Here is a 22,040-nt window from a genome sequence, read left to right on the forward strand (position 1 = left end):
TCATTCTGAGCTAGAAAAGAGTATAGAGTACAAGCTAATGTTCTTACTGAGTGAATGTATACTTTTTTCCTCTCTACAATATTATATAAAATATGGGTACATTGTATGAATAAAAACCTATTAAAATCCAGAGAAAAAAATAAACGACATAAATGAAGCACAAGGAAGAAACATAGTTGGTGGCAAAGCACAGAAGTCAAATAGGTACACAGGTCGAAAGGTGAAGTTTTTATTTTTATATGCATCAATCTGAAACCTGGAGAGTGACATAGTTTACTTGCAAATAATATACGATATAATAAAAATACTCCATACTCAGAAAGAAACATAGAACAAAAATTTATAAAAATCACTGTGATTGAAACAATAATGAGACCACTTTAAGAGAAAATGGCAACCAAATGAAGTTTGAATGTCAATTTTTCAAATCATTTGCTAAATAGTGATTTTGGAAATCACAGTTTCTGCAGTAACTTTCTCATGGCCTGCTTCTACTGCTTTGTGTCACTACACCCTGATATATTTTATTTCCCTCCCTTGGAACCAGATGAATTCTTGTTGCCAGGAAACTGTGAATTATTTTCTCCTGTGCACTGTGGCAGGCTGGGAAAACTACTTTCTCCTTCACTGATGCAGGCACGGCAGTGGCTACATCACAGAGCAACAATTCACCTGAGAGTAATTTCTTCTTGTTGCTTCTCAAACACATCTCTGCCTTTCGCAACACACTGAAAACCTCACTTGATGGCTCAATAAGTGAGGTATCCGTGAAGGACTTCATATGTAAAAGCACGTTCACACAGGTACAGAGATTTTCTTTGCACGCTATTAGGCGCTCCTCGAAAAATTAACAAAGTGCATGAGACTTCATACCCTGCCTGACAGTGTGACCACACACCATGTTACAAAGTGGCTCACCAACTTCCTCAGCACAATATCAGTGACAGTATTAAAGAACTGAGAAAGAGTAATAACCCTCAGTGACGATTTTACTTCTCATAGTGTTGGTACTGGATTTTTGAAGTGGAGCATTGCTAACAGATTTTTCAAGGTATCTTGTCTATATCTAGTTATTAGCAAAAATTTAAATTTCTTCTCATTCAGGAATGTGTTCTGCAATTCCAAAATACCTCCAGCTGTCAAAACTACACCACACTGAACTGGTTTCCAGGCACTGTTCAGACCAATTTTCAAGTTTTCAAATAATCACAGAGTGTCCTGAAGATGACAGAGAGCATCACTGTATGTTTGTTGATCAGAACGACTCAGAGGCATAACTGGAGCTCTGGATGTCATGAGGCAAGACCACTCACGAACGTGCTTTAGCAACTGTGCTGTGGTTAAAGTATTTTTCTGCAGTTTCTCTGTCTTTACAGCACACTCACTGGCTGCTGCAGTCTGGCTGTTAATTATGGCAGTAGATGAGCCAACTTTCATTTTCTCGTAATGGTTTGGCCTCAGACATCCCTCACACAGTTTTGGTGCCAGTTTAAGACTTAAACCACTGTCTACCTCAAGCCACTGTTATACACGATTTATATGTACCTCATTACAAGGCAGATCATGTCCCTTGACAACATTTCGTCAGAGGAAGACCGATTGCCCATTGACTAAGTGAATCCTCGTTTTTTCAAAATGTGTGGTGTATCTGTGAGGAAAATTAGTTTCCAATTATCATCACAAAGACACTGGCAGAAACTAATTTTGAAAACCTTTCGACAACAATTCCAAATTCTCGCCATACAGCTCAATTCTGCCCTCCCGTCACTGACGCGATGCAGCGAACATTGTACGAGTGCCTAAGATTCCCTAATAAAGCTTATAGTAATGTCTGGGGTGAGAACTGGAAAAAGATGGCCCTGTGTAATGGTAACCTATTGTTTGTTTCCATCTTGAGGTAATACCACCCAGCATAACAACTGATGCATTAGAAGCTATAGTTTTTGCAAGGGCGAGATCTGGTGGAGGTGTCGTATCATTATCAATGGTGCAGCCAATGCTCAACCACATTCCAATGGTGAGTGATACTAACCTCGTCCATCAGGAGAACAGGATGCATCTCCACTGGTAACATGAGGGCAAGCTTGACTTTCAGGAAACTCACGAGCTCCCTCGGCACACCAGGTCTAAATTTTATGGTCTGTAGCGAACATATTGGGGTTCTATCTGAAGGAAATGGTAACTTATTTTCCAGCAGGACTTTGTACCCCATACTACTACAAGGTGGTCGAATTTTTAGCCCTTTCCACTGACCATTTGCCCCCCTAACGTGTCCCCTTCACTCATACTACAAACTGATCTGCACCGAATAAACCGTGCAGACTCGCAAAGAGGCTGTCTTTTTCTAAAGACACTCTTCTCTCCCTTTTCTGAGAGAGGGTGAGTTTTCTCTTGAAAGCTTCAGTTCCAGCCTGAAGCTAGGTTCTTCAGGGTGGTGACTTCATCTTCTGTCGTGTCCAAGTTCGCTGCAGGACTGACGTCATTGGTCACATTCGAAGGCTCTCCAACCTCTGGAACACATATTTGCAATATTACAATCTTCAAACATAAAAAGCATTTAATACTGTAATATGTTTTTAGGTAACCAGTAATTGTTTCTCAGTAGGCTGTGGTATGTAATTTAAAGATTCGTAAGATGCCAAAATCTTAGTTTCAAAGGACTGAAGCAAGTCTATGACAATCTGAGTGGTAATATTCCCAGTATGCTCTTAATACTATGAAATGGTAAAGTAATGTCATATCCTACAGTGCAATTGTAGTTGATCAATTGTATTTAATTCTCAACAAACGCTACTATAGTGTTTCCAAAAACCTGTAGGCTCTTTGCTAGGCATCACAGGAACCTGATGGCAATAGAATGTAAAAGAGCTTCACTATACAACACTTCAATAATAACGCAGCACGTGAGAACTGAATACTTAAATTACAAGAGCTGTGCGGCAAGTGTTACTTCCTGATGTGGGTTTTAGTGGAGATTACCTTTAAGGGCAAGTAATTATTATTTACAATAAAAGATTAAATAATGAGGACCAGACCGAACCACAACATTGGACACCTTAGCACCTATTGTGCTACATACTACCAATAAAGGCAAAGCTCTGTATATAGAGTCTGAAAAACACAAATGGTATGGGAAACACCACAGGCTTTTAAGGAAACTTTAGCCAGCTGTGGTAACAAATCAAAGCATCAGTTTTCCCATTTGTGTATAACATTTAACTGTAAATTAGAAATATGGTATATACAGTATCCAATGGCAAGCAGTAGAAACGATATAGCACAAAGGTACGAGAAATTACATTACTTTATATTTCATCAGATACCAATACAAGTGGACTGTGTGTGTGAGAGATGTGGTCCTGTTCACTAAATTACCTTGTGGTGAAGTATTTTGTTCCTTCCATCAACAGACCCTGGACATGTCAGTTTCAAAAATATACAGCTGTTGCAAATGAAATGTTTTAGTCTTCTTCTGTACACAACTCAGGGTTAAAATGAGTGTACAAAATATAACTTCTAAAGAAGGAACTCTAAGCAACACATTTACAACAACTTTAAAAAGGTATATGCTTACTGTACTCAACTGACAAAAGTGTTTCCTACGACAATTACTACGATACAAGTAAGCCTACTTTCTGCAAGCATAATGCTGTGAAGGGAAATTCTGTGTGTCCCACTGATCAAAACAACGAATGTGTGCTATTAGCAGTCACACGAGATTTTCAGAGTGTAATAATTCAGGAGCAAGTGAAAGCATGACGTATGCATATAGCAACTGAAGCTGTGAGCTTTATTTTCCAGTTACCTGTATCCTCAGTACGTTTCTCCAGTAGGCCAACAGGTTTCCTCTCGGCAGGAGCTTTACGATCACCAAAAATTGTTGGCACAGCATTTGGTTTACGTTTTACCACTCCACCAAGTCTGTCGGTTCAAACTGGTCTGGAGTAAAGTGATTCTGGTAAACACAAACAGTGCTATCAGTCAGTTTAGTTACCAACTTCGTTATTTAAGCGATATAAAAATATCAAGACTATACGTTATAACTATATTTTGTAACATAAAATATATGAATCTGTAATATCAATAGAACTCAGCACATGCTACTCGTAACTACATAAAGTGCAAGAAATCAAGAGACGTATGAGTTAGGTACAGTAGCTATACACAAACATTGTAACACTCAGATTCTATCTACAAACTAACTGAAACAATTTCATTTTACATGATACGACTAACATCTTTTAGGGAATGTATCTTCATTCAAGTTTAATTTTCATTAGGTTTAGGTTTCCTGTGTAACAACAAATATTGTACGATGCATGTTGTCTACGCCTGCCTACACTGTGTGATCAAAAGTATCCAGACACCACTAAAAACCACTAAAAATATCAGTTTTTCATATTAGGTGCATAGTCCTGCCACCTACTGCCACTGTTTCCGATGTGATGGTGAAGTGGAAACGTGAAGGGACACGTACAGCACAAAAGCGTACAGGCCGACCTCGTCTGTTGACTGGCAGAGACCGCCGACAGTTGAAGAGGGTCTGTCCAAACCGTCACGCAGGAATTCCAAACTGCATCAGAATCAGAATTCAGTGCAAGTACTATGACACTTGGGAAACTTTGATTTCAAGTTACTTTTGAGTACATTATGGGAGTGAACAGTGGTTAATGTGTTACAAATATTTACTATCAAAAACAGTCTCGATCACGATTTATTTATTGCGGTGTCCGGTTTCGACCACTACTGTGGTCATCTTTAGAGCAATGAGTAAGAACCTCCTTTTGGTGGTAAATCACTACCAGCAATCAGTACTCACCGTAATAAATAAATTGTGATCAAGACTGTTTTTGACAGTAAATACTGGATTTCAAGGTTGAGCGCACGGTGCAACGAGTGTAAACACTGGACGATGGAACAGCGGAGAAACGTTGTGTGGAGAGACAAATCACGGTACACAATGTGGCGATCCGAAGGCAGAGTGTGGGTATTCCGAATGCCCGGTGCACGTCATCTGTCAGCATATGTAGTGTCAACAGCAAAATTCAGAGGCAGCGGTGTTATATGGTGTGGTGGTGTTTTCCATGGACTGGGCTTCCACCCCTTGTTGTTTTGCGTGGCAGTATCACACACCTACATTGATGTTTTAAGCACCTTCTTGCTTTCCACTGTTGAAGAGCAATTCGGGGATGGTGATTGCATTTTTCACCCCTTGTTGTTTTGCGTGGCAGTATCACACGCCTACATTGATGTTTTAAGCACCTTCTTGCTTTCCACTGTTGAAGAGCAATTCGGGGATGGTGATTGCATTTTTCAACACGATCGAGCACCTGTTTGTATTGCACGACCTGTGACGGAGTGGTTACACGACAATAACATCCCTGTAATGAACTGGCCTGCACAGAGTCCTGACCTGAATCCTAGGGAACATCTTTGGCACGTTTCAGAATGCGGACTTTGTGCCAGGCCTCACCGACCGACATCGATACCCCTCCTCAGTGCAGCACTCCGTGAAGAATGGGCTGCCATTCCCCGAGAAACCCTCCAGCACCTCATCGAACGTATGCAAGCGAGAGTGGAAGGTGTCATCAAGGCTAAGAGTGGGCCAACACCACACTGAATTCCAGCATTACTGACGGAGGGCGCCAGGAACTTTTAAGTCATTTTCATGCATGTGTCCGGATACTTTTGATCACATAGTGTAGTATTTGTATCTGAGACTGTTGAATATACAAGATGCCGTATTAAAAGAGTTAATTATAAATATACTGTACTGTTACGACTGACGATACAATTCAGCTATGCTATTCTTTTTATTTATTTCAATGTTTGTCGAAACGGTAGGCCTACACTATTAAATGCAAGTAACAGGTACTTTACAGAGGCACGTCAGTATCACGCCAATTATTTTCACAAAATTTACTGAAAATGAGGCACTGTTAATTGATCTTTGAAGTACACATAGCCATAGCCAACAACATACATTAAAACATCCAAATACTGTACTTTCCATCTTCAACAATTGGGCCTACACACTGAATACGAAACGAAAATCCGTGTTTACCTATTACACCTTTCGTGTTGCAAAAAATATGTCTTTATAGCAGTCAGTACATTACAGATTAACTAGAAACGTGTAGCTTTCACTATGGTTTGTCCACAAAGACAGACTTGCACACAACGTACCTTTCACAAACAAATGTGACCGGTTTGAGACGAACCACATGTAGTGACACACCAAATCTGATCACTAAGCGAGTCGAAATACAGCAAGTCTGTTACACAGCGAATGTTAAACCTAAAGATTATTTGCACTAATGAATGAAAACTGTTCTTTCCATACAGAAGCGAGAGTCTCATGTGGGCCGCCAGTTGGCTCTGCTGGTTTTCATCGGCCATATTCTCCTTCTTGTTGCATCTCTACCTTCAGAAGGAATTCTGTACAGTTTACCTCCCTTTCTGCCTCAGAACAAAAAGCAAAAAGCACAGCACTGAGGTAGTATTCTACTTAGAACTTTGAAAATACACAACACTGCCCATGCCTCACACACAATGCTTGGGCCCACAACGGCTGCTAATGTTACAAGATGTGATTTCAGCCAACTGTGGATGGCGGCGAACGCAGCAGAATACGATGGCCGTACTTCCCTTTATACGAGGCTGTACTGCCCTGGTAAACACGCCACGACTCCAGCGCTGCAAAGTGGAGTGCATCTCGACTTGCACTGCTGCCAACTTTGGACTTGCTAGCAAAATGGCTTCCTCGTGGAAGAACGGGGACGTGTGTTTAAAACCTTCAATCGTGCAATCGGATAGATCAGCAAGGTTTCACAAGTGAGAAGATAGTACGACACTTGTATGTGGAACAGATTCTGTAAGGATTCAACGTTCACCTTTTGCATTATAAACAACCCACATACAGTACTTGATAGTATATCCTACAGCAGTCTCCAAATAAATTCTTGCCCTTGTGCTATTAGGTGCTAATTATTTTCAACTGTTTGCGCTGGCTGTACGCTACCATCAGAACTTTAATTTCAAAAAGAGCATTACTTACATCTTTATAGGTATTCAACTTCATTAACAATTATTTAACATAATTCCAGTTTATAAGTTACAATGTTTAACCTACTGAAACGGCTTTGCCCTCGCATTTTTTGCGAGTTAATTGCATGCATGAACTCTTGAGTTATTTATGCACCATCCAGGTTGTGGATTCTTTGCAGCTTTTGGAATTAGTGCTTTGCAAGGCTTGTATGTAACACATAAATGAGATACTTCATGACCTTAATTCAAGATGGGAGTGTCATTCTGTAAAAATATAATTCATCCAGAAATCCCATCCAACCTTGCTATCTGAATCAGCACTTAGTGTGTCAAAGTGAAAACTTTGTATGTCTCTTCACTTCTGCTGCCCCAGTATCTGTATCTCTCAGGTAAGTTTTCATCTTTGTGTATGTCTCTTTGTGACCTACTAAGTAAATACAATCTTTAATTGATGGCAGTATGTTTGAACACTGATTTTAATAATTACCAGCAGCAGGAATGTACAGGTTACTCAATTCAATTAAACATCTCAGTATCTTAGTTTGTTGCTGTTAAGGCTAAATATAATTTACAGAAATGCAATTTTTGCAACTGCTAGTACTACTGCTGCAGCTACAAGTTATAGAACCATAGATATCAGAACTTTACGTGTGCATTTATTGTGACGTGCAGATACTACATAACTAATTTTTTTTTCGTCACTACCCACAAGACCAAACTGACTACTACATCTAAATTATGCTGAACGAGGTGGAGCAGTGGATAGCACAATGGAATCGTATTCAGAAAGACAGTGGTTCAAACCCGCGTCCAGACATCCCATTTCAGATGTTCCGTTATTTCTCTAAATCACTTCAGCGAAATGCCGGGATGGTTCCTATCAAAGTGCAAGGCCTTACTTCCTTTAACATCCTTTGCTAATCTGAGCTTTTGATCCAATCATTATTTTGTACATTTGAGAGAGATGCAACCTCGTGACAAGAAAGTGATGCTGTAGCAGTTTCCACCAATAGTGCTGCAGGAGGGAAATGACATGGAGGCTTCTGGGTGAATCAGACTGAATAATGGAACAGCTATGGCCACCACAAGCGACGTGGAATCAGGAGGAATTGCTACACCAATCCACACCAACAAAATCTAAGGAGACTGAAGATCGCTATTTTCGTGCAGCGCAACTACTTGCGCAGATACCCTGAAACAAAATGAGAATGGTAATGTGGGCAGTTTCATAAAATATCTGGCATCAGTTTGTGAAATCAATTAGAAGGCATAGAGCAAGACCACTGTAGCACATCAATAAACTGTGTGTGTTACGCGTATGCACACTATTTAAACAAAATTTGATTGCTGTCTTGGAAATAAACTAAACCCTTATTACTTCCTGAGAGAACTGAATGTGAGTGTTTTCACATGACCCTCGGCTGTGTTCAAAATGACTGCTGTCAGCTATTGTAATTATGTAGCTCTGCACTTCTACCCCCCCCCCCTCCCCCATACTGTAGGTGCAGCCACAACAGAGGGGTATCTGTTGAGAGGTCAGACAAACGTGTGGGTCCTGAAGAGGAGCAGTAGCCTTTTCAGTAGTTGCAATGGGCAACAGTCTGGGCAATTGACTCAACTGGCCTTGTAACATCACGCAAAATTGTCTTTCTGTGGTTGTACTGCAAACAGCTGAAAGCAAGGGGAAACTACAGCCATAAGTTTTCCTGGGGGCATACAGCTTTGCTGTACGGTTAAATAATGATGACATCCTCTCGGGTAAAACACTACAGAGGTATAATACTTCCTGAATTGGATTTCCGATCAGGGACTCCTCAGGAGAACATCATTATCAGGAGAAACAGAACAGGGGTTTTATGGATTGGAGCGTTGACTGTCAGACCCCTTAACTGGGCAGATAGGTTGGAAAATTTAAAAATGGAAATGGATAGGTTAACGTTAGATATAATGGGAACTAGTTAGTTGATTGGCAGGAGAAACTGAACTTCTGGTCAGGTGAATACAGGGTCATAAATACAGAATCAAATAGGGGTAATGCAGGGGTAGCTTTAATAATGAATGAAAATTAGGAATGCGGATAAGCTACTACAAACAGCAGGGTGAAAGCTTTTGCACAGTAGTACAGGTTAATATGCAAACTAGCTCTGCACATGATGCATTGAAGAAATATATAATGAGATAAAAGAAATTATTCACATAGTTAAGGGAGAAAAAAATGTAATACTCATTGGGGACTGGAATTCAGTAGTAGGAAAAGGAGGAGAAGGAAAAGTAGTAGGTGAATATGGAGGTTTAAGAATCATGAAAGAAGGTTGTATCTGTGGAAGAGACCTGGAGACACCAAGAGATTTCAGATTGATTATACAGGGCATTACAAAAACGTACGACCAAACTTTCAGGAAACATTCCTCACACACAAATAAAGAAAAGATTTTATATGGACATGTGCCCGGAAACGCTTAATTTCCATGTTAGAGCTCATTTTAGTTTCGTCAGTATGCACTGTAATTCCTCGATTCACCGCCAGTTGGCCCAAACGAAGGAAGGTAATGTTGACTTCGGTGCTTGTGTTGACATGCGACTCATTGCTCTACAGTACTAGCATCGAGCACATCAGTACGTAGCATCAACAGGTTAGTGTTCATCACGAACGTGGTTTTGCAGTCAGTGCAACGTTTACAAATGCGGAGTTGGCAGATGCCCATTTGATGTACGGATTAGCACGGGGCAATAGCCGTGGCGCGGTACGATGTATCGGACAGATTTCCAGAACGAAGGTGTCCCGACAGGAAGACGTTCGAAGCAATCGATCGGCGTCTTAGGGAGCACGGAACATTCCAGCCTACGATTCGCGACTGGGGAAGACCTAAAACGACGAGGACACCTGCAACGGACGAGGCAATTCTTCGTGCAGTTGATGATAACCCTAATGTCAGCGTCAGAGAAGTTGCTGCTGTACAAGGTAACGTTGACCACGTCACTGTACGGACAGTGCTACGGGAGAACCAGTTGTTTCCGTACCGTGTACAGCGTGTGCAGGCACTATCGGCAGCTGATTGCCCTCCACGGGTACACTTCTGCGAATGGTTCATCCGACAATGTGTCAATCCTCATTTCAGTGCAAATGTTCTCTTTACGGGTGAGGCATCATTCCGACGTCATCAAATTGTAAATTTTCACAGTCAACAGGTACGGGCTGACGAGAATCCGCACGCAATTGTGCAATTATGTCATCGACACAGATTTTCTGTGAACGTTTGGGCAGGCATTGTCGGTGATGTCTCGATTGGGCCCCACGTTCTTCCACCTACGCTCAATGGAGCAGTTATGATTTCATACGGGATACTCTCCCTGTGCTGCTAGAACATGTGCCTTTACAAGTACGACACAACATGTGGTTCGTGCACGATGGAGCTCCTGCACATTTCAGTCCAAGTGTTCGTACGCTTCTCGACGACAGATTCGGTGACCGATGGATTGGTAGAGGCGGACCAATTCCGTGGCCTGCTCGCTCTACTGACCTCAACCCTCTCGACTTTCATTTATGGGGGCATTTGAAAGCTCTTGTATACGCAACCCCGGTACCAAATGTAGACTCTTTGTGCTCGTATTGTGGACGGCTGTGATACAATACGCCATTCTCCAGGGCTGCATCAGCGCATCAGGGATTCCGTGCGACGGAGGGTGGATGCACGTATCCTCGCTAACGGAGGACATTTTGAACATTTCCTGTGACAAAGTGTTTGAAGTCACGCTGGTACGTTCTGTTGCTGTGTGTTTCCATTCCACAATTAATGTGATTTGAAGAGAAGTAATAAAATGAGCTCTAACATGGAAAGTAAGCGTTTCTGGACACATGTCCACATAACATATTTTCTTTATTTGTGTGTGAGGAACGTTTTTGTAACACCCTGTATGGTGGTAAGACAGATTTGGGAAACAGGTTTTAAGTTCTATGACATATTCCAGGGGCAGATGTGGACTCTGTACACAATTTACTGGTTATGTACTATATATTAAAAATGAAGAAATTACAAAATGGTAGGAATTTCAGGAGTTGGGAGCTGGATAATCTGAAAAAAATCAGAGGTTGTAGAGTGTTTCCGAGAGAGCATTAGAGGACAATAAAAGGGGAATGGAATACAGTAGAAGGAGAATGGGTAGCTTAGAGGGATGAAATAGTGAAGGCAGGAGAGGATCAAGTAGGTAAAAAAAGACGAGGGCTAGTAGAAATCCTTGGGTAACAGAAGAAATATTTAATTTAATTCATGAAAGGAGAAAATATAAAAACGCAGTAAATGAAGCAGACAAAAGGGAATACAAAAGTCTCAAAAATGAGATCGACAGGAAGTGCAAAATGGCTAAGCAGGGATGGCTAGAGGACAAATGTAAGGATGTAGAGGCTTATCTCACTAGGGGTAAGATAGATACTGCCTACAGGAAAATTAAAGAGACCTTTGGTGAAAGGAGAACCACTTGTATGAATATCAAGATCTCAGATGGAAACCCAGTTCTAAGCAAAGAAAGGAAAACAGAAAGGTGGAAGGAGTATATAGAGGGTCTATACAAGGGCGATGTACTCAGGGACATTATTATGGAAATGGAAGAGGACGTAGATGAAGATGAGGTAGGAGATATGACACTGTGTGAAGAATTGGTGAGAGCACTGAAACACCTAAGTAGAAACAAGGCACCGCAAGTAGACATCATTCCGTTAGAGCTACTGATACCCTTGGGAGAGCCAGCCCTGACAAAACTCTACCATCTGGCGAGCAAGACGTATGAGACAGGCGAAGTATCCTCGGACTTCAAGAAGAATATAACAACTCCATATCCATAGAAAGGAGGTGCTGACAGGTGTGTGAACCACCAAACTATCGTTTTAATAAGTCACCATTGCAAAACAGACAAATGAAAAAACTGGTAGAAGATGGCCTCAGGAAGATCAGTTTGGGTTCTGTTCAAATGTAGGAACACGCGAGCCAATTCTGACCCCACTACTTACCTTAGAAGCTATGTTAAGGAACGGTAAACCTACATTTACAACATTTGTAGGCACAGAGAGCTTTTGACAATGTTGACTGGAACAAGCTCTTTCAAATTCTCGTGATAAATACAGGGCGCGAAAGGCTATTTACAATTTGTACAGAAACCAGATGGCAGTTATAGGAGTCGAGGGGCATGAAAGGGCAGCAGTGATTGAGAAGGGAGTGAGACAGGGCTGTAGCATTGTGGCACAACTTGGCTAGAAGAAGTAAGTCGGTAGGAACATTCTGAGGGATCGACGATCACCTACTTAGTACTGGAGGGAAGCGTGGAGGGTAAAAATTGTAGATTGAGACCAAGAGATGAATGCAGGAGGATGTCGGTTGCAGCAGTTACTCTGAGATGAAAAGGTTTGCACAGGATGGAGTAGCACGGAGAGTTGCATCGAACCAGTCTTTGGACTGAAGATCACAACAACACCACCTCTGTACTACCAAATCACAACATATGTTGCCCGCCTGAAGACTGTGTGACATGGCGCACATTTATGGGCACAACTATCAGGTTATACTCTCTTGTATTAGTGCACGGTGAAGTGCTGTATGCCACACGTGTCCAGAAACGCTGCATTATTTGTAGATCTGAGTAACTCTACGGGAACCAGATTTTAGGAATGCACAAGTGAAATAAAACACAGTTGTGTGCTTTGTGTGTACATGCACCACTGCTCTGGCTTTCAGTGCAGATTTTGATAGGCAGTTCAGTTAATTTGTTAGTTGCCGCTTGACTCTTAGAGGGATGTGTAGCTGGTTCACATTTCACAGCCACGTTCTTATTACAGCTCCACAGAAGAAGGTCTGAATTGATTGGTGATTACTGTAGAGCTCAAAACGAATTTCCTACATTAGTAAAGTGTATTATACACGAGCAACATCATTACACAGTGTTACTGCATAAAATTCAGTTGTCATCTCTGTAGCCACCAACAACGAACTGTTGTTACTGTTAATTGGAATCCCATCAGGACCTGGCGATTTATTTATTTTCAACCCATTCATTCAGCTGCTTCACAACCCCAGGGATGTCTATCACTACGTCCTCCATACGGGAATCTGCACGAGACTCAAACGGCGGTATGTTTGTACGATCCTCCTGCGTGAAAGATTTCTCAAATGCTAAATTTAAAATTTCAGCTTTCGTTTTGCTGTCTTCCGTTGCCAGGCCAGACTGATCAGTGAGTGACTGGACGGAAGCCTTCGACCCGCTTACCGATTTTACGTAAGACCAGAATTTCCTTGGGTTTTCAGCAAGATCTTTTGCTAAGGTACGACGGTGGTAGTGGTTGTATGCTTTGCGCATTGCTCTTTTTACAGCAACAAGAATCTCCACTAACTTTCGCCTGTCATCATTCTCCCGATCTTTCTTGTACCGCGAGTGCAACTGTCTTTGCTTCCTGAGCATTCTCCCAATTGCACTGTTAAACCAAGGTGGGTCTTTTCCGCCCGTAACCCACTTTTTCCGCACATATTTGTCCAATGTGTTTAAAATTTGCCCATAATTCTTCCACGTCCATCGTACCGGAAGTAAATGAAGTCGATTCATTTACTAAGTGGGATGCTAACAACTGCTTATCCGCACTTTCTAGTAAGAACACTCTCCTACCCTTCATGACCGACTTTTTAACTTTCGTAACCATAGTCGTAATGACAACATCACGATCACTAATCCCTGTCTCAACAATGACATCATCGACGTCTGTTCTGTTCGTGGCTGCCAGATCTAAAATATATCCATTACGCACTGGCTGTCGATTTAGCTGCTCAAGACAGTTTTCGGATAATGTGTTCCAAAGTAATTCACACCACAGCTTGTCTGTACCACCTGTAATGAATCTATAGACATCCCAGTCTATACTAGATAGGTTGAAGTCACCTCCAACTAATATAGCACGATCCACGTACTTCTGCGATACAGAGTGTAGACTCTCTCTGAATGATTCTAGAACTGTCACGGTGGAACCTCGTGGCCGGTAATAACACCCAACAATTAACTTTATTTCCCCTTGCTCTGTTAAACGTGTGCAAATAACTTCACAATCACACTCTACTTTGACCTCAGTAGACACAATATTTTTGTCAACTGCAATGAAGACACCACCTCCTACGGTGTCTAATCTGTCTTTCCGATACACATTCCGACCCTCACTAAATATTTCAGAACTTCCTATCTCAGGGTTCAGCCAGCTCTCAGTCCCGAGAAAAATTTGCGCACCACACGCTTCCTGGAGGGCAGTAAATTTGGGAACTTTATTCCGAACACTCTGAAAATTTACTGCTAATATCTTGATAGCTGGAGTGTATTTAAAGTGAGCGCGTCCCGATTTCCCTGCCCGCACGTCGACTGGTGAGTGTTCATCAGGACACCTCGCACTGCTGCCTAGCCTAAAAAACCCCCCTGTGCACGCCACAAGTACTCTGCTACCCGAGTAGCCGCTTCCTTTGTGTAGAGCACCCCTGACCTACCTAGGGGCGTCCTACAATTCCCCAACCAATAGGGCAAGTGGGAACACGTAGGAGGGTTTTCGCAGTTGGGAGTTAAATGATCATTGTAGATGATGAATCTGTAGTAATGACAGTCTCTGACTAGATATCAGGAAGGCTCTACTTTGTGTTCTGGTAACAGATGAGCACCGCATTCTGAAGGTGGCGATCTACGGTTGAGGGGTCTTCAGAAAAGATGCGAATGAGGAATATAGGGCCAGAATTGTGGCGAATTCAGTGGGCTCTTTGGATCTGCGTGTCAGGATTTCGACTCTGCTTCCACACAACTGCCCCCACTGGGATCCCGGGGTCCACCACCGTCAATCGCAAAAATGAAAGTGAGCAGGAGGTGGGGCGTCGAAGCCATCTGCGTCACAGTGGACTGTTTTTGAGGAAGGATGCATGTGGACCAATGGTGATGGCAGGTAGACGGGGAGGGGGGGGGGGGGGGACAGAGACTGTGCCAGAGACTGTGCCAGAGACTGTGCCAGAGACTGTGCCAGAGACTGTGCCAGAGACTGTGCCAGAGACTGTGCCAGAGACTGTGCCAGAGACTGTGCCAGAGACTGTGCCAGAGACTGTGCCAGAGACTGTGCCAGAGACTGTGCCAGAGACTGTGCCAGAGACTGTGCCAGAGACTGTGCCAGAGACTGTGCCAGAGACTGTGCCAGAGACTGTGCCAGAGACTGTGCCAGAGACGGAGAGAGACTGCCAGAGACGGAGAGAGACTGCCAGAGACGGACAGATATATAGAGAGATATTGGAAATGTGCATTGCAAATCTAATGGTGCAGGCTGCTGTTAAGACCAGAGATGACAAACGCTTTGGTATATGTTGTCAATTAGGATGGACTCTGTCTGTTTTCTTTGACATTTGTACATCAGCAGTTGTTCAAGGATGTACAATTTTCTGCCCAATCACGTTACATGAGACAAAATACATGTTTATGCCTTTACGTATCACGACATTGGCAATCTGATATGAAATACTACCCACAAATGGTACGGTATAGGTGGTCTTATTTTATGTTTGTTTTGTGTGCTGTGATTCTTTTGCAACTATTTGTGTTTTTCAGGGATTCAGCTACACTGGTGTTTATTTCAATCTCTTGTTTACATTTATCTTCAGAGTGTTGTAGTTGGGTTGCTGTTCCTCTTGACAACATACCAGAATGCGGCCATTTTGGGGCTGTGGGATGACAAGAGGAGTTGTGGATGGCGGAATGTTGTTGTAGGCTTCCAATAAATTCCAATTTTATGTCTACTACTTGTTATTGTAATGGTCAGGTCTAGTAAGTTTACAATGGTGCCTACTTTGTCCTCAACTGTGAACTTAATACCTTTATGTGGGGTGCTGAACAATTAGATAACTCACTGCTAGTTAATTGTGATGTATATGGCACAGAAAGGAGACCGTGACCACTGGAGGTACTACACTTTAGTTATTTTATTTACATATTTGGATTTATGTTCGAGTCTTAGTGGCCTCCACACAGCCATTTTCTAAATAGTGGTTTGTTTCTTTACACACGGTGCCTCAGGTTACCCTAAAATCCTGACACAATGCACACCTCTATTAAGACAAGTAAATCAACCTGATGCCTGAAATATTTGTCTGGACTGTAGCCTTAAATGGAACTGAATCGTGAGCAATAAACAGCATAGACAAGAGGAGAATAGAAGCTGTTTAAATGTCGTGCTGCAGAAGAATGCTAAAGATTAGGTGGGTAGACTGAACCACCAATTAAGAGGAAATGTTTTTGAACAACGTCCCACACGTACACTCTATCATTTTATTTTACCAATTTCACGTTTGTGACTAGTTTTGCCAACTGCGACCAGTGGCGATGCATCATTCCAGATGGATAATGTGGCGGATCCCAAAATTAATCACAAAGACTGGAACATCAAGTAATAAAATAAAAACAATGTATTATGGCCGTGGAACTTCTACGCTATCATAAACAGTTTATCACTTGCTGACTCACGAAGTTCTCCAATGACAGTAATGGAGAAGATCATGATACATAATGATAATGGAGAAGATCATGATAGATAAACAGGTACATAATCTGGGAGGATAGAAATTTATGGCACCCCCTGCCTATAAGTGCAGTCACGTTAACATGAAACATTGAGAGGTAAAAAGTAACGGTGAATTGGGATGTGTTGGCAGTAAAAATTTTAGAGAGAGACAAAGCCTCAAATACTGTAGGTGAGTTCAAATGGACGAACGTTGCAGTAGTTATTCGGAGATTAAGAAGCTCGCACATGACGGACTAGATTGGAGATGTGATGAAGTCAGTCTAAGGAGTGACGACCACAATATTTAAGTAGCAGTAATGCAGGTACGAAAAGCAGTCAGGCTGATCGAAGGCAAGAAAACCCACATGCTGGCTGACCCTCATAGAATTCCAAACAGGTGTTTGTTCTTCCCTCGTTTGTCTCTTATTTTCCATTTCTAATCATCAGTAAAGAGTCCAACTGCAGCCTTTGGTCCACCAAACTTGTGTACATCTATTCTGCCTGAAAATTTCAACAACTGTTACAGTCCTTCACGTAACAAAACTTATACAGATGCACAAAGCCACAGAGAAAGGAACACAAAGTCTAGAATGAGTTTTGGACTCGTTTCACTTAAATAGTGCTGTCAAGTTAGAGCAGAGTACGGAAGCTGGTCTGGAGAAAATACAAGCAGTAACAGTGTGGAAGTAATGCAGCACCACGACCGGCCGTGAGTTAACACAGCTGTCAGCCGTGTAATCGGGGTGCCGAGTGAACTGCTGTCTGTTGGAACAATGTCTCACACGTGTGCTGTTACTGTCGCTCCAACTTGCAGATGTGGATATGCTGATTATCGCCTGCATCTGAATAGGGTGGCTAGGGAGAGGTACTAGATGAGCATCTGGCAGGATGCGTAAGGCAACACATCTTTTGGCTAGAATCAGATTACAGACAGACAGCTTTGATAGGAATTACAACTGCGTAGAACCATCAAATATGGAATAGTTACCAGAAAATATAAATTAGTTTGTTCCGTCAAAACATTAGGATGCTGAATGAATAGGAAGATGAGCTTCTTTTATGTCAGGAAGGTGTATGAATTTCGGGTGTGTCTTTTTTGCCTCTCTCAGTACCATGTACTCTCAGTGATGCAGAAATTAAATATAAGGTTCAAATGGCTCTGAGCACTATGGGACTCAACTGCTGTGGTTATCAGTCCCCTAGAACTTAGAACTACTTAAACCTAACTAACCTAAGGACATCACACACATCCATGCCCGAGGCAGGATTCGAACCTGCGACCGTAGCAGTCGCACGGTTCCGGACTGCGCGCCTAGAACCGCGAGACCACCGCGGCCGGCTTAAAATATAAGGGATTACAGGCTAGCATCATGTGTGTGTACAGTTTACTTGGAAAAGGGAAAGATGTTAACACAAAAGCAAAAATATACACTTCTAATTATAACACTCCTCAGGGGTCTAGGAGACTATCAGTGATTTAGGAGAAATCTAGACGAATTGTTGAGCTTTCTGCCAAACAAGTTGAATCAGTCATTAGTTTGTGAGGATTTTAATGTACTTTTCTTAGAAGATTCTGACAGGTAAAAAGTGCTAGAACCATTATTTGGGTGTTTGAATCTGATTCTGGTAGTGAATTTAGCAACTTGTGAGCAGGGAGACAAGAGGACCCCGAATCAAAATATTTATTGACACAGCTCAGGCTGAACAAGTGATGTGCAAGAAATTGTTAATGGAAATGGGAAATTTATTTGAAGCCTATGACAGTATAAGTTCTTATTCAGCAAAACCACTGGATTTTAATGAGTGTCTAAAATATTTGCAGATATATACATATTCTGACAAATTAATAATGCAGACATCTTTAGCGTATTTCTGCAGACTAGTATATTATGGAATAATTGCTTGCTTAAGTTAATAGCAAAGAGGGGAACTATTCATGCATCAATTATCTACTGGATGTACACCACGTTTCTCATTTTTTGAAGTATTGCAAGCGTTTCTATAGCTATCAAAGTTTCACAATTACTATTTTTCATGGCTATCTGTATGGGACTGGATGAAATTATTTATACTTCTTGCCCCCTTTAAAAAAATACAGTACAATAAAAACTTATTTTTATTTAAAGTGTTACTTAATACAATGTGGCAGATACTGAAGATATAAAACAAATTTTTCCATGCTACCTGTCTCCTACGGGCATGTTTCAAAAACATCTTCCTCTCAGCAATAGCCTTGCGTACGATTAGTGTTTTACTATGGCAAAAAGAGTTTTCTGCAGCGCTGGTTTAACTGTCACAAATTCATTAGTTCCTATGGTTTAAAATGGCTCTGGAGTAAAGCGATTTGATTAATCACTGAAACAATTATCATCTAATCTCATTACGTCAGCCGTGTATTAAAGGTGCAAAAATTTTGTAACTGTCCATTACAATTATATTTAGCAATGAAAACGTTCATCTGCAAAAAAATAAAACTTTACGAATATTACTGATAGTAACACACAATCTGCATACGTTCGGCTGACACACAATAATACCTTCTCATCTGTGGCGTTCCACTTACAGTATTGCTCGAACGCAATTTAATTTTTAATTTAAAAACTTAGCTGCTCCTCTTAAGTAACATTCATTTCTTGGTATGTTATTTCTGTTATGTTTAATTTTTAGCAATATTTCACACACATGTTGAAGTTCTATTTGCACTTGAGATCGTTTACTGGAGTAACATCTTACACAAACAGTTGTAAAATAACGAGAAATTAATTATGCTGCTCTCATTCCGTTTGCTTTCGTTTTACATTTTTCCTGTTCGTTTCAATTCGTCACTCCCGTGATAATGCACTGAACACAGTTAAAAAAAAAAAAATAACAAAAAATAAAATAAAAAGAAATAGGTAAACGTCCTTCAGGATTTGCACACCACAAACTGAAACGTAACCGTCTTGGGCCTCAGTTATGACATTTTTTTTTCTGTTTTTCCAAGTGTACACCTGTGAAAGCACCGATACTGTACATCTGAATTTAACCTCAACAATCTACTACTAGTTATGTCAAGAACTTTAACAAGTTAAAATACTGCAGGTCTCTACTACGTGATATACTCGGTGTGGAATCTTAAATTTTCTAATCCACGTTAATGCGCGAAAATTGCACTTACTTTACACAAAGCAGTTGCTTTTGTAATCTGCCAGTATGCTCTGCAGATGTTCATCAGCCGTATTATTCTTCTTCTTCCTGCGTCCCTCTCTTCTTCTCTTCGAAGGTACAACCAAAAGCACAGCATTGTTAGTTTATTCAAGACGAGAAAGCCCAATATCTCCTACTTTAAACGAACATGTCACGAACTGCAGTCAGCTGTAACCTGTGCAGTGTGCGGATGTGAAACTTTTGCAGGCAGCGACTCGACCTGCCATCTGTCTGCGGCAGTTGGTACTGTGGCCGGCAACTCCTGCCCTCTCGCGCCTCTCCGGTACACTACGTACAGTCGGCCAAGTGTCTTTTCCGCCATTACACCTCGTGCCGTCTTCTCCAGACCTGGTCCCGCAACGTACCAAATTCTGAAGATTAACTTATCATAAGACCAATTAAAGGATGTTGATTCTTAGAACTGTTTCCCAAATCAATTACACATCAAAATGTGATTCAGATCAAATAGAACAACTCTAGAGTTACACACAAGCAGCAAACAGATAAAATTCATTGAACCTAACAATGACTTTTTTCATTTGTGGGAACTGAAGATAATGATTATCGACTGCATGGACAGGGAATGAAATAATTAGGAGAGTGAAAATCTGGCCTACTCGGCAGAGTTTCCAACACTAAGCGAGTATACTGAGCCTCCGATTTGTGCGAAAAAGGAAGTTAGGGAGCACTACGATTAGCAGTTATGACTTTTCAAGATCTTTCGCGCATTCATAGACAGTGAGAAACACCCTCGCATTGTTCCACGATATGTGATGCGCACAATTGCAATACATTTTCATCTACAACATATGACGTGGTTTGACCAACCACACCTTACAAAAATTGCATTGTAGAGACCTTCATGCAAAATTCTACCAGGCGGCTTCCTCTTTCATTCCTTCCCCCCAATCCATATTCACCTACTACGTTTCCTTCTCTCCCTTTTCCTACACTCGAATTCCAGTCACCCATGACTATTAAATTTTCGTCTCCCTTCACTATCTGAATAATTTCTTTTATTTCATCATACATTTCTTCAATTTCTTCGTCATCTGCAGAGCTAGTTGGCATATAAACTTGTACTACTGTAGTAGGTGTGGGCTTCGTATCTATCTTGGCCACAATAATGCGTTCACTATGCTGTTTGTAGTAACTTACCTGCATTCCTATTTTCCTATTCATTATTAAACCTACTCCTGCATTACCCCTATTTGACTTTGTGTTTATAACCCTGTAGTCACCTGACCAAAAGTCTTGTTCCTCCTGCCACCGAACTTCGCTAATTCCCACTATATCTAACTTTAACCTATCCATTTCCCTTTTCAAATTTTCTAACCTACCTGCCCGATTAAGGGATCTGACATTCCACGCTCCGATCCGTAGAACGCCAGTTTTCTTTCTCCTGATAACGATGTCCTCTTGCGTAGTCCCCGCCCGGAGATCCGAATGGGGGACTATTTTACCTCCGGAATATTTTACCCAAGAGGATGCCATCATCATTTAATCATACAGTAAAGCTGCATGCCCTCGGGAAAAATTACAGCCGTAGTTTCCCCTTGCCTTCAGCCGTTCGCAGTACCAGCACAGCAAGGCCATTTTGGTTAGTGTTACAAGGCCAGATCAGTCAATCATCCAGACTGTTGCCCTTGCAACTACTGAAAAGGCTGCTGCCCCTCTTCAGGAACCACACGTTTGTCTGGCCTCTCAGCAGATACCCCTCCATTGTGGTTGCACCTACGGTACGGCTATCTGTATCGCTGAGGCACGCAAGCCTCCCCACCAACGGCAAGGTCCATGGTTCATGGGGGGGATATATATATTAGAGGTTTTAATACCTTATCAGATTACTTTTAAAAGACATAGTCTGGCACACCATCCAGTCCACATGAATATTTGATTTTGAGTGACCTTATTATTTGTTTCACCTCTGTTTCCATGACTGTTTGAAGGAACATAGACTTAACACTAGCATTTAAATAATTTGGTAGGCACGCAGGTCCATCGTCATACTGATTTTCGATTAACTGCTTTGCTATATTAGTAAAGTACATGTTTAACTTTTCAGCTACCTGTTTTGGATCTGAGTGTCTGTTATTTTCAATTGGAGGAGAGATATTTTGTAAAGTTGACTGTTCTGTACCAGTTTCTGCTCTAATAACCTTCCATACAGCTTTCATTTTATTGTTTGCATTTGAGAAGTACTCATCATTTTTTTCGTTTTTTGGCTTCTTTTATTACCTTGCTGGATATTTGGTTG

At 41.5% G+C, this 22,040-nt stretch overlaps 1 long non-coding RNA gene across 1 annotated transcript; it reads right to left on the bottom strand.

The window, feature by feature from the left end:
• Positions 1-493: 493 nt before the first annotated feature.
• Positions 494-19,980, bottom strand: LOC126427396 (uncharacterized). Its single transcript, XR_007576665.1, has 3 exons — positions 19,755-19,980; positions 3,806-3,955; positions 494-2,510 (listed from the first exon to the last, which is right to left on the bottom strand). It is a non-coding gene; the product is annotated as an uncharacterized LOC126427396 (long non-coding RNA).
• Between the last annotated feature and the right edge of the window lie 2,060 nt (positions 19,981-22,040).

The sequence above is a fragment of the Schistocerca serialis genome, chromosome 11 (assembly GCF_023864345.2).
Source record: "Schistocerca serialis cubense isolate TAMUIC-IGC-003099 chromosome 11, iqSchSeri2.2, whole genome shotgun sequence".
Taxonomy (NCBI): Eukaryota; Metazoa; Arthropoda; class Insecta; order Orthoptera; family Acrididae; genus Schistocerca; species Schistocerca serialis.